The sequence below is a fragment of the Rattus norvegicus genome, chromosome 9, assembly GCF_021556685.1.
Source record: "Rattus norvegicus strain SHRSP/BbbUtx chromosome 9, alternate assembly SHRSP_T2T, whole genome shotgun sequence".
NCBI classification, from domain to species: Eukaryota; Metazoa; Chordata; class Mammalia; order Rodentia; family Muridae; genus Rattus; species Rattus norvegicus.
In genome coordinates, this window is record NC_141542.1 from 78,057,297 (window position 1) to 78,068,641 (window position 11,345).

The 11,345-nt window shown below is 41.7% G+C and overlaps 1 long non-coding RNA gene across 7 annotated transcripts in view; it reads right to left on the reverse strand.

The window, feature by feature from the left end:
- Nucleotides 1-604: 604 nt before the first annotated feature.
- Nucleotides 605-11,345, reverse strand: part of LOC148003754 (uncharacterized) — a 33,986-nt gene continuing 23,245 nt past the window's right edge. For all 7 annotated transcript variants that reach the window (XR_015629149.1, XR_015629148.1, XR_015629144.1 and 4 more), the window contains 2 exons: nt 3,008-3,120; nt 605-1,928 (listed from right to left, as the gene is read on the reverse strand). This is a non-coding gene — a long non-coding RNA (uncharacterized LOC148003754). The remainder of the gene's footprint in view (nt 1,929-3,007; nt 3,121-11,345) is intronic.

Genomic DNA, 11,345 nt, shown 5'->3' on the forward strand with positions numbered 1-11,345 from the left:
TGGCCAGCCCTCAGGGCCACATTTTCTTTACTCCTATACCATGGTGGCTCTCTCTCAGTCCGTGGCAGCTTCTTCTTTCCTCCCCTCTGTCTTCTCTTCTAGGCTCGTAAAAACTCAACTCCACCGATTTTTCTGCTGTCCAGCTATTGGCTGTTGGCATCTTTCTTCACCAATCACAAGTAACTGGTGACAGGGTCCCTCAGTGTCTTAGGTGTGGAGTCTCTTGTCTTTGGGGCAAACAGTTTTGGGGGACCCAAATTAGCAGTAGAGGGCAAGCAGCATTGGGCCAACACACTACATGAAGGGAAGGAGGAAAGGAAGGAGAGAGAAGAAAGGATAAAAAGAATGAGGGAGAGAGAAGAGTGGAGGAAAGAGATAAAGGAAGGAAAAGAAAGCAGTGAGTCTCTTTCAACTGTGTGTCCTTGCAGACCTGCTTCCTCCAAGGAGCTGCCTCACTAAGAGCCCATTTAGCTATGAACTCATTCATGGGCTGATCCACAGATCATGAGTCATTATGCAGTCAAGTCTCAATAGCACCACCACCTAGGGACCGAGCTTTCAGTACTTGAATCTCTTCCGGGCATCAATGATCCAAACCATAATATTGAAGTTAAGTCATAGCCATTCTTTATTGGTGAAAGGTTCTTAATAACACGGACAAACTGTTTGTACAAACGCTCAAGTACACCGAGATCCTCCTTAGGGGATCAGCAGCCACGGAGATAAAATGCAAAGAACTGAACATCCTCCTGGTAGAAGGGGGGGGGGGGGGGATATGGTTGTCTCTTTGAGTACAGAGAAGCAAGGAACTGATTTGCATATGCATTGTGGTAGAGGAGAGCTTTGCTCCTAGCTAGAGAGAAGAGCATATCATTGGGGCAATTACAACTCACTTGGCTTCTCCAAATGATGCTCCACACAGCCTTCCCCTTCTCAGCAAGGAGCTGTGAGTTCAGGCCAGGCACAGCGGAGACAGTAGGCTTCATTTTTTAATTTCTGTTTTATTTTCCCATTTTCTCATCTCTTACCCACTTTCTTCTTTGCCTTCCTAAAGCTCTTATGAAACAAGCCAAGACAAGATTTTCAGACAGACTAGATGAGGCACGATGTTGAGCAGCAGAATTAGGTTTAAGGTGTCCTAAATTAGTTTGCTTAATTTTATCTTATTTACAAGATGGAGAAAACATACTCACTGAACCTGTGTCTGCATAGGAGCACAAATCCAATTTCTTCTAAAAATCAGATATTCATTTTTTCTTTGTGAACAAATGATAGTAAAGAGTAGAGCTTCTTTTTCTATATTTGTGCTTCAGTTAATTGTAAGAATCCATTCATATATTTAAGAAAGTTTTCACTTTAATATATATTAAGTATGAGGTGGGTTTTGGTTGTGCGTTTCTCAAAAACACATGTGTGTGCACATGCCCCTTTCATGACTTCTTCCCATCTCCTAGTCTGGAACATTCTCAAAGTAACCAAGGCTAAAGGTTTCTTGTATAGCAGAGTGGCATTGTTTTTGTTTCATTGTTTGTCATGCTATCATTTATCTATCATAAAGTAAGTATCAGGTTCTGCATTATAGAGCTACCAATGAAGCAGTGGTGTTGAGGTTGGCCAAGAATCTGAAGAAATCCGGCTTGCTGGAGCACTGGGGAAACCCTCCCTCCCTGGAGGCTGCGAACTGATTACATAAACTGTCAACCAGGTGAGAGCTCTTTGAAGGGGAACAGCATTCCTGAGAGTTTCCTGCTGGGTGTGTGAGGATTAGACAAAGAGTTCAACTCAGGAAAACCCAGCAGACAGAATTCATGAATAACTCCATCCTTTGTCAGGTGGCTTCTTAGAGTAATTCTGACCTGGGAATGGAGAATCAGGGTCTTGAGGGTGCTGCATCCTTAATGGTTGACAGTTGCAAAATGAGATCCAACCTACAATTTGGGAATGAAAATGAAAAAAAAAATGTTATAAAATCAAAGTCATCTATACATACATGCCTCGATTCCAGTACTTTATCTAGCAAATTAATTATTACTTATGTACAAAGTGTCTCTCAGGTATTCAGCTACCAGTGGTCATTACAGACATGTCATACCCTTCACAGAGTTGAAAAATTGGCCAAAGAAAGGTACGTTAGGGCAGTGTGGTAACATACACCAACATTCTGGTCTCAGAGCACGTGAATCTGTGATCTGGCTCCACAGATGTGTTAATTAAAAAGCTTGAGACTGAGATATCTCGGAGTATCCAGTATCGGAGTATCCAGTGCGCCCAGTATAATCGCAAGTGGCCTTTTATATGAGGGAGACAAGCGACTCAGAGTCAGAGATGAAGTGACAAGGAAGCTGACATTGGAGGAGAGAATTGATCTGTGGTTGACATTGAAGACAGAGAAAAGGGTCAGGAGCCAGAGAAAGGAGGTGACCTTCTACAGTGGGAAGGGTGGTAAAATAGATCACCCTCTGAAACCCAGAGATGGAGCAGAGATCTGAACCAGGCCACCACTGCAGCAGGAGAGTCAGGGAAGAGCAGATTCAGAGGAGATCTGTACACACCGAGCTTTTTAGACTTTTAGAGAAAGGCAGTTATGGAAGCACTGTACAAATGGTTGTCTTGTGGAGAATGGGTTTGAGGAAGGAGAAGCAGAAGATGCTAGAAGAGTCTGATTAGCAAGTGATAAATGTGCACGTGCACACAAGAATGACCAGACATTGAGAAACAGGTACAAGTCTCAAGGTAGCAGTCACAGAATCCAGCCATTGACTGCTTGACTGAACCTATGTTTGCTTTTAATTAATGATGGGAGGGCACTGCTCAGTGGTAGGCCATCTGTCTGCAAAGTATTAGGTACAGGGTCTGAGCCACAGCCTGTTCTGAAATAAATGCTTCTTGGTGCCTATTACAGGGTTGGGGTATATCTAATTTGGAGCTAGCATGAAGAGTCTTGCTATGAGTATTCCTATAGAACTGTCATTATGGACATATAATTTTATTTCTCTTGGATAAATACCTTTGAATGAAATTGCTGGATCCCCGTGGAGGTGGGTATATTTAACTTCTTAACAAACTGCCATGCTGCTTCACAAAGTGATGGTCTGATTTCAGGCTCTCCTTGGTGATGGCCTAGACAATACAGGCGGCAAGAAAGTCAGTATAATCCTGTTCCCATAAACCAAGGAGCAACATGCCCACTTTCTTATCCTGGTCTATATTTAGTGTGTGAGGAGAGACAAGAGGGGAAAGCAGGTTATTGTCCACTGAGCAGAGTCCCTGGGATTTAGATATTTTAGGGAGTAGACTCAAATACTCCTCTAATTGTCACTAACTCTAGGGGATGTTTTCTTTGCTTGCTTATGTAGATGGCATTTCCCAAATCAAGTCATAAGATAAAAGCAAACATTCATACCTCAGGTGATATTTATTCTCAGATAATTTTAAAGTTGTTTTTTGATTTATTTGCATATTTATGAGTTTTTTGCCTGCCTGTATGTATGTGTGTCACACGCATGCCTGGTGTCCACCTAGGACAGAAGAGAGCATCAGAACTGGAGCTACAGTTGCTTGTGAGCCACCGTGTAGGTGCTGAGATCCTTCTAAACACACATCCACTGGAACTTGTGAGTGTGACTTTGTTTTAAAAAGTGGTCTCTTTGGCTGTAATCAAACTAATGGTCTCAGGATGAGATCATCCCTCACTATGTTGGTGAGTCTTAAATCCAGTGACCAGTGTCTTTGTAAGAGCCAGGAAGGGAGCAGGAAGCTACAAGAAGATGGGGGGCAGAGACTGGAGTTCTATTGGCACAAGCCAAAGAAGCCAGAGCTACCAGAGGCTGGAGCTATAAAAAACAAAATGTTCAGTTGACATCTTCCCTTCAGATATCTGGGCTCAGAAGAGTGACATTATCTGTGCTGCTTTGAAGATGTTCCACATAGTATCATTCATTACACAGCCCAGAAAACCAATAGAAAATAGTATTAATAAATATGACAGATAAATATCATTCTTGCTGAATAGGTCTGGAGGAGGAGCCAGGGCAGTGGATGTATATATGGATGTAGAAAGATGGATTGAGCATGAATGAGTGAAGCTCTAGGCAAGTCCCACAGAGTACAATCCAATGGCAGAAAACAAAATGGCAAGATTGTCTATGGAGCATCATACTGTGGAACCACTCCTGTGGTGGCCCCAATATGGTGTCTACACAGTGCTTCACATCTCACACCTACCCTGGTCTGAAACAAAAGCCAGGCAGAGATTCGGAGGCAACTACACGCCCCTCTCTTTTGCAGGTCCTGTAAGCACATGTGACTTTTTCCTTTAGTTCAGGCTCATTGCCAGTAGAGGAAGGCACAGAATTTAGTTCTTTTAATCATTTTTCTCATTATTTTTCATTCTCTGTTTTAGTTGTCTCATATTTATTCACTTCTGTCAAACAGTCCCTTGGTTATACATTTTTCTTGTCACTTGCCTTAGAAAAACAGAACTAAACAGCATAATTAGCATTGCTTACACGAAGGCTGTGACTTAGGGAGGGAAAGTTGCTATTAATTGCTGACTCACTTGTAAGCATCTTTGAATCATTTGAGCATACTGCATTTCTGCTCGCCTCGGGGCCCTTCGTGGGCTAGTGAAGCTCTGTTGTCAGAAAATAGTGACTCAGCCATGACTGTGCCACAGAAATCTAAATGTGGGGTGTGTGTCTAAAGCCATGGCCACAGTAGAGCTCTATAGATAAACACCTATTGTATGTTACACAGAGAAGCTAACTCAGTTTATTCTCTAGATTGTGTCTACAGGGCCAGCATTTTAAAGGGAAAACTATTCACTTCTAAAAGTCAGTCACTCTATAATATAATAGAATCTCCTCATCGATGGCATTCCCTGTTTCAGGGTGATTTTGCTCTGAAGAGTCCAATGCTTCCTATGTTTGGTTTTTGACTTGCACACCAGGCTCTGGGGTATGAATTTAATAGATAAAGCACAAGTTTTAACTTGGGGATTGAATTGGCAACGTTGGTACAAAGGGGATAGTAAGACACTGCATTTTATATGTAGATATTCTATGTTTATATATACAAATAATGTCTGGCTTTATCTCTTGGTCTAGTTGGTAGTAAGGATGTTAGAAGGCTCTTGTGAGAAAGCATGATGTGTAAGTAGCAGGCATATTGTAACTGCATATTGTCAACAGAACTGGAGTGGGATTTTTATATACTGTGGATAAAATCCACTCCTCTTTTCCCCCTTTAAGTCATTTGTGAATTGTACAGGTTTAAGCAGAACCAAGATGAAGTCACAACAGATCTAAGTTCTTCACCTGAAACCTTCTTGGTCCACTGGGAGATACATGACTCTGACCATGGTACCAGCCTAGAGTGGTGGGACTCTTGGCTATAATTTGAAGTATGGCAGGTAGTGCCTAGACTTCCAGATACATGAGCAGCTGGCTTCTGAAAGTGTCTCTGCACCCATCCTAGACCACCCTAGGGCCTGGAACAGTGTAATCTTGCAGATGCCCTCAGTACTGAGGGAAACCTTTAGCAACCCAGTCCTGTGGCTTCCAGGGTCTAGTGAATCAAATGTTGTACCTTCTGGGTTCAAATCTCAAGCTATCACTTGCTAGTAGTATGATCCTGGAGCTGAAAGGGCCAGATAAAATATTAGATATCTGGTTACTTTTGAATTTCAAGTAGACAAATAATTTTAATTCAAGTATAAACCAGATATGACATAACAATACCTGGTTTGTTTAAAAAAAAGATAAACATGTGGTATGTGAAACATGTTCATAAGAGAAGCATGGATTGCTATCAGAAATTCAATTTTATTGGAATTCTTTATTTTTATTTGCCATACTGGTGATTCTATTTTGTATTTTAAATCTTTCTGGGCCTCAGGTTCTTAAATGGAAACACAGACAGACACACATGTGCGCGTGACACACACACACACACACACACTTGAATTCTGAATCTCTATCTCACAGAATTGTTACATGGATCTAGGAGTTTATAAAGTGCTTAAAACAGGACTTAACAGATAATAAATGTGAATAAATAAATGTTAAATAAAAGAACAACCCACCTGATCATCTTTTCAAGATTCCTATACACGTTGAACATTAACGAGTGTAGGTGCTCTGACTTGGAAAAGTTTAAGTTTCCAGAATAAGAGGTTGACATCTTTCTCCAATACAGTGATTTCAACTACCTCCTGACTCCCCTTTCACCAAGTAGCCTCCAAATTACCCTCCACTATTCCCAGAGTCATTTCTACTGTTACTTTAGATAATTCCCTATGTGCCCCAACTCCATTCCTTCTATTAACTCTTGCAGAATAGACTTTACTTTATGCTCTTGCAGAATAGAGTTTACTTTAGCAAAGAGTAGATAAGGGGAATGGGAGAGTAGGACCTTTGCTTCATTCTCCTTACCTGATCAACAGTGATGTTCCACCCTTGTCTCTTGGTTAAACTCAAGTCCCAACCCATCTGTCTCTTTCCACAAACAAATACACACATGCAAGAAATGTGTTGGACCAAATGTCTACAGGCCAATTCCTTACTGTCCTCTATGTGGTCTTATAAGGAGGTGGGGTGGGGTGGGGTGGTGATGCAGTGGGAGGGGTGCCTTCTATCTCTTCTCTATTTCCCACCCACATCTCTTCAAGCAAAATGACTCTCAGATTCTCTCTGGTGTCATTATCATGGGTTATTCAACAGTATCATCTGAAGGAGCCCCAAAGTTCCATGGCTCTGGACCATGTTTTAGTTATGGGGGTCACTGGACTTCAGGAATGAACTCTTTCAGTGAAAAATCTAGAAAATATCACATTGAATCAAAAACAGAAGCTGATAGACTGTAAAGCAGGTGCTATACCCTTAGTGTGTGAATAAGCTGTATCATAGGATAGATTGCAAGAGGGTACAGTCACACGGAAGGGCAGTTCCGTGTACAGTAAAGGAGAACAGAGGCATTGTCAACTACCAAGTCCTCAGAAGATGAGTGAGGACACCTTGACTTCCATTCTAGAACTCAAATGAGCGGCAGTCTCACTGACTATCCTCTGCTTAGTCATGTCTGTCAACTCTGAAAAGCTCAACATCACTCCTCAGTTGGACAGTAGAATTTTATACTAGTTATCTCACTAGTGTGAGAAAGTATCTAAGAAAAGCAACTTAAGGGAAGACAGATTTATTTTAACTCACAGTTTCAGAGGGGCTCAGCCGTTATAGTGGGAAAGTATGGTGGAGTGAGTCTGTCTATGACAGAGAGAGGTACAGTGGTGATTGCTCACATTGTAGCAGACCAGAACAGAGAACGGAGCCAAAAATGAGTTTAACCATAAGTAATCATCCCTAGAAACCTGCTTCTCTAAGCCAGGTTGTGAACCTCCTGATAGGTTTAAACCTCAAAAGAACCAAGCATCAAAATATGAATTAATTCTTTATTGAAGCCATAACAAACCTTTTAGGAGACCAATTTAAGCTGTAGGAGCCTTTCAATCATCTAGTAACCCAGATCCATAGTGATGAGATAAGGAAGAGATGAGAGCACTGTCTCCCTGAGCTGTAGATATAATTCTGTCTTCCAAGTATCAACTGTTGCAAAGCAAACACTCCAAAACCTAGACACTCAGAAACAATACCTGTTTCTTTGTAGGTGGTATAAGATGTGTAGACTTCTTTAGGCTTTACTAAAATGTTGAGCTGTTTTGGGGGCTCGGTCCTCCTATATTTGAATCTCTATATATAGTTCCTAGGGCTGCCTCCTCAGGTGGTGGAATTCCAAAAGTCATATTCCCTTAAGAGTGCCAAGATATGGGACTAGATACATCTAGTCCTAACAAGGACTGGCCCAGAACCATTACATCTTTATTCAATTGGTTACAATAGTTAAAGAGTCAGAGGCAACAGGAGAGGGCTGTACTCTGCAATACTCTGTCTCAGGAATCCTTTTTAAATAAATATGGATTTATTGAATACTTTTAACATTCAATGCACTATGTATACTGTTTCTCAATCTTTCTCTCTCTCTCTCTCTCTCTTTCTGTGTGTGTGTGTGTGTGTGTAGGATTGTATGTGTATGTGTGTGTAAAAAGCTTGTCTCTACTTGTACTTAAGTTTACAATTGAACAAACAGAACAAGCAGATATGTAAATTCTAGTGAAAAACATTAGATAAATATTTGTCTCTTAATTGGAAAAAAAGACTGAGTACAGGACAAAATTGTTTTAAGCTACAGAGTTACAGGGAAGGCTTATGAAAAATTGCTAGGAATGTACTTTACACATTATAAACCACTTTGAAAATACACAATAATACTCATTGGTGCTTCTCATTGGAAGTCAATTCCATTTCCCCAGCCCAAAAATTTCACAAAATTCTCTGTCTCTGTCTCTGTCTCTGTCTCTGTCTCTGTCTCTGTCTCTGTCTCTGTCTCTGTCTCTCTCTCTCTCTCTCTCTCTCTCTCTCTCTCTCTCTCTTTGTGTGTGTGTGTGTGTGTGTTTTCCAGAAGACAATGTCAGATCACTTGAAGCTGGAGTTACAGGTGATTGTGAGCTAAACAGTATGTGTAGACTTAGACTTTTTCAAACCCTACTTCAATTATGGTTCTTTAATGTTTCAACTTCCCTTCTAGCACATCACCGACCCGAGGTAGTGGAAAAGAAAGGTCACTAGGAAACGGGGACTTGTGGACTTATTTAGAAATAGTTCTTTGGGGGCAATTCCAATGCTCATTTTCAGCACTCCAGTCCACTAACAAAACGCCAAAAGTGAATCAGCAGCAGTTCATTCCAGAAGAAACCTCAAGGCTGCCAATTGGTACAAGTCAAGGAAACAGCAAAATGCAGCCAGAATACTACCAAAAATTCTTGGGTGTCTCTCTATGAAGTCACAAGTGAAGATCAGTAAAGAAAGTAAGGTGAACCACTTCAAGAGCATTCTCAGTAAAAGCTAGTGTCAGAAAGCTCGATGAAAATCAGCAAGAGTTTGCAAGGTGAATCAACGCAAGAGAGTTGCCCACTATCTGTTGGGTTATGTTGTTGTAAAAATATAAAAAAATATAAAAAAGTAAGGTTGTCTTTTACCTTGCTAGGTCACACTGCAGTACCCCAAGATATCTGCTAGATATCTTGGCGGAAACACATCCCAACTTCGCCACAGCGGCCCAGTGTCTCCAGCTGCTGCCTACTTTCCTACACTCAAATCCTCACATAAAAGAACACACAATACAATAATCTTAGATCCAATTGATAAGATATAATTGCCCACTTAAACATACAAAGTCGGGTACCATCCATCCCTTAAGAACATTGATAACAACCTGTAAATATACAGAGTGAGATCTTTACATCAGCCTCTATTGTCCTGCCACAACTTCTCGGCCTCTCCTCCTCTCTTTCTCTCTCTTCCTTCCAGTCTCCTCCTCTTCCTTCAGACTTTACTCCCACCCATCCTTCCTTCTCATCCAATGACAGGCCTCCTTCTATCTTGTACCTGCCTCACCTGTGACATCATCCCATAGGGTTATACCTATACTCTTCCCAGACATCATAGGTCTCTCAAGCATCCACTCCAGCAAAACATCACATGCCCCTTCACCAGGTAAGTTCCAGAAAAACACCATGTGTCTGCTTCTGCAAAACATACTCTTATAAACAACTTCCAGAAAAACATCACATGACACAACTGAGTTTCAAAGTAAACAAGAAATTCCTATTTTAGATGTGATTCTTGGAACTGAACTTGGATCCTTTGAAGGAAAACACACCTTCTTTTTAGTATTTTTTATTAAAAATTTTATTTGTTTACATTTCAAATATTATCTCCCTTCCCAGTCTCCCCTCCACAAACTTCCGACCCTATCCTCTTCCTCTTTTCCTCTAATAGGGCGCTCTCCCACCCACCCATTCACTCCTGCCTCACCCCTCTAGTATCCAACTTTGCTGGGGCATCAAGCCTCCACAGGACCAAGCACCTCTCCCCCCACTGATGCCAGATAAGGCAATCTTCTGCTACATATGTAGTGGGAGCCATGGACCGCCGTGTACACTCTTTGGCAGGTGGTTTAGTCCCTGGGAGCTCTGAAGGGCTTTGTTAGTTGACATTGTTCTTCCTATGGGTTGCAATCCCTTCAGCTCCTTCAGCCCTTGTCCTTACTCTTCCATTGGGGTCTCTGGCTCAGTCCAGTGTTTGGCTGTGAATATCTGCATCTGTCTTACTCAGGTGCTGGCAAAGCCTCTCAGAAAACAGCCATACCAAGCTCCTGTCTGAAAGCACATCTTGGCATCATCAGTAGTGTCAGGGTTTGGTGTCTATGGATTGAATGGATCTCATGGTAGGGTGATCTCTGGATGGCCTTCTCTTCAGCCTCTGCTCCATTTTTATCTCTGCATTTCCTTTAGACATGGACAATTCTGGGTTAAAAATTTTTAGATGAGTGGGTAGAAGCATGTCTATCTCCTGAGGTGGTCTCTTCAGGTTCTATCTCCCTGCTCTTGGGTATTCCAGCTAATGTCATCCCCACCGGGTCGTGGAATCCTTTTGCATCCCTGATGTCTGGAACATTATAGTAGTTCCCCTGAACTCTCCACACCCCACTGCTACTTATTTCTATTCATTCTCCTGGCTTTCTGTACTTCTCTGCTGTCTCTTTCCGTGCCTGGTCCTGCCTCCCCCCTTTTTCCTCCCCTTCCCCTCTCCCTCACAAGTCCCTCCCTCCCTCCCTCCCTCTACCTCCCATGATTATTTCCTTCACCCTTCTAAGTGGATTTGAAACATCCACACTTTGGCATTCATATGGTCTGGGAGTTGTATTGTGGGTATTCTGAGTTTTTGAGCTAATATCCACTTATCAGTGTGTGCATACAATGTATTTCTCTTTGGGTCTGGGTTACATTACTCAGGATGATATTTTCTAGTTCCATCCATTTCCTACAAAGTTCCTGAAGTCATTGTTTTTAATAGCTGAATAGTATTCCATTATGTAAATGTACAACATTTTCTGTATCCATTCTTCTATTTAGGGACATCTGGGTTTTTTTGAGCTTCTGGCTAGTATAAATAAGGATGCTCTGAACACAGAGGAGTACATGTCCTTGTTTTATATTGGAGACTATTTTGGGTCTATGCCCAGTAGTGGTATAGCTGGAGCTTCAAGTAGAACTATTTTCAATTTTTTTAGGGACTGTCAGACTATTTTCCAAAGTGGTTGTACCAGTATGCAATTCCACCAGCAACAGAAGGGTGCTCCTCTTTCTCCCCATCTTTGTCAGCATCTGCTGCCTGAGTTTTTGTTCTTAGCCATTCTGATTGATTTAAGGTAGAATCTCAGGGTCTTTTGAT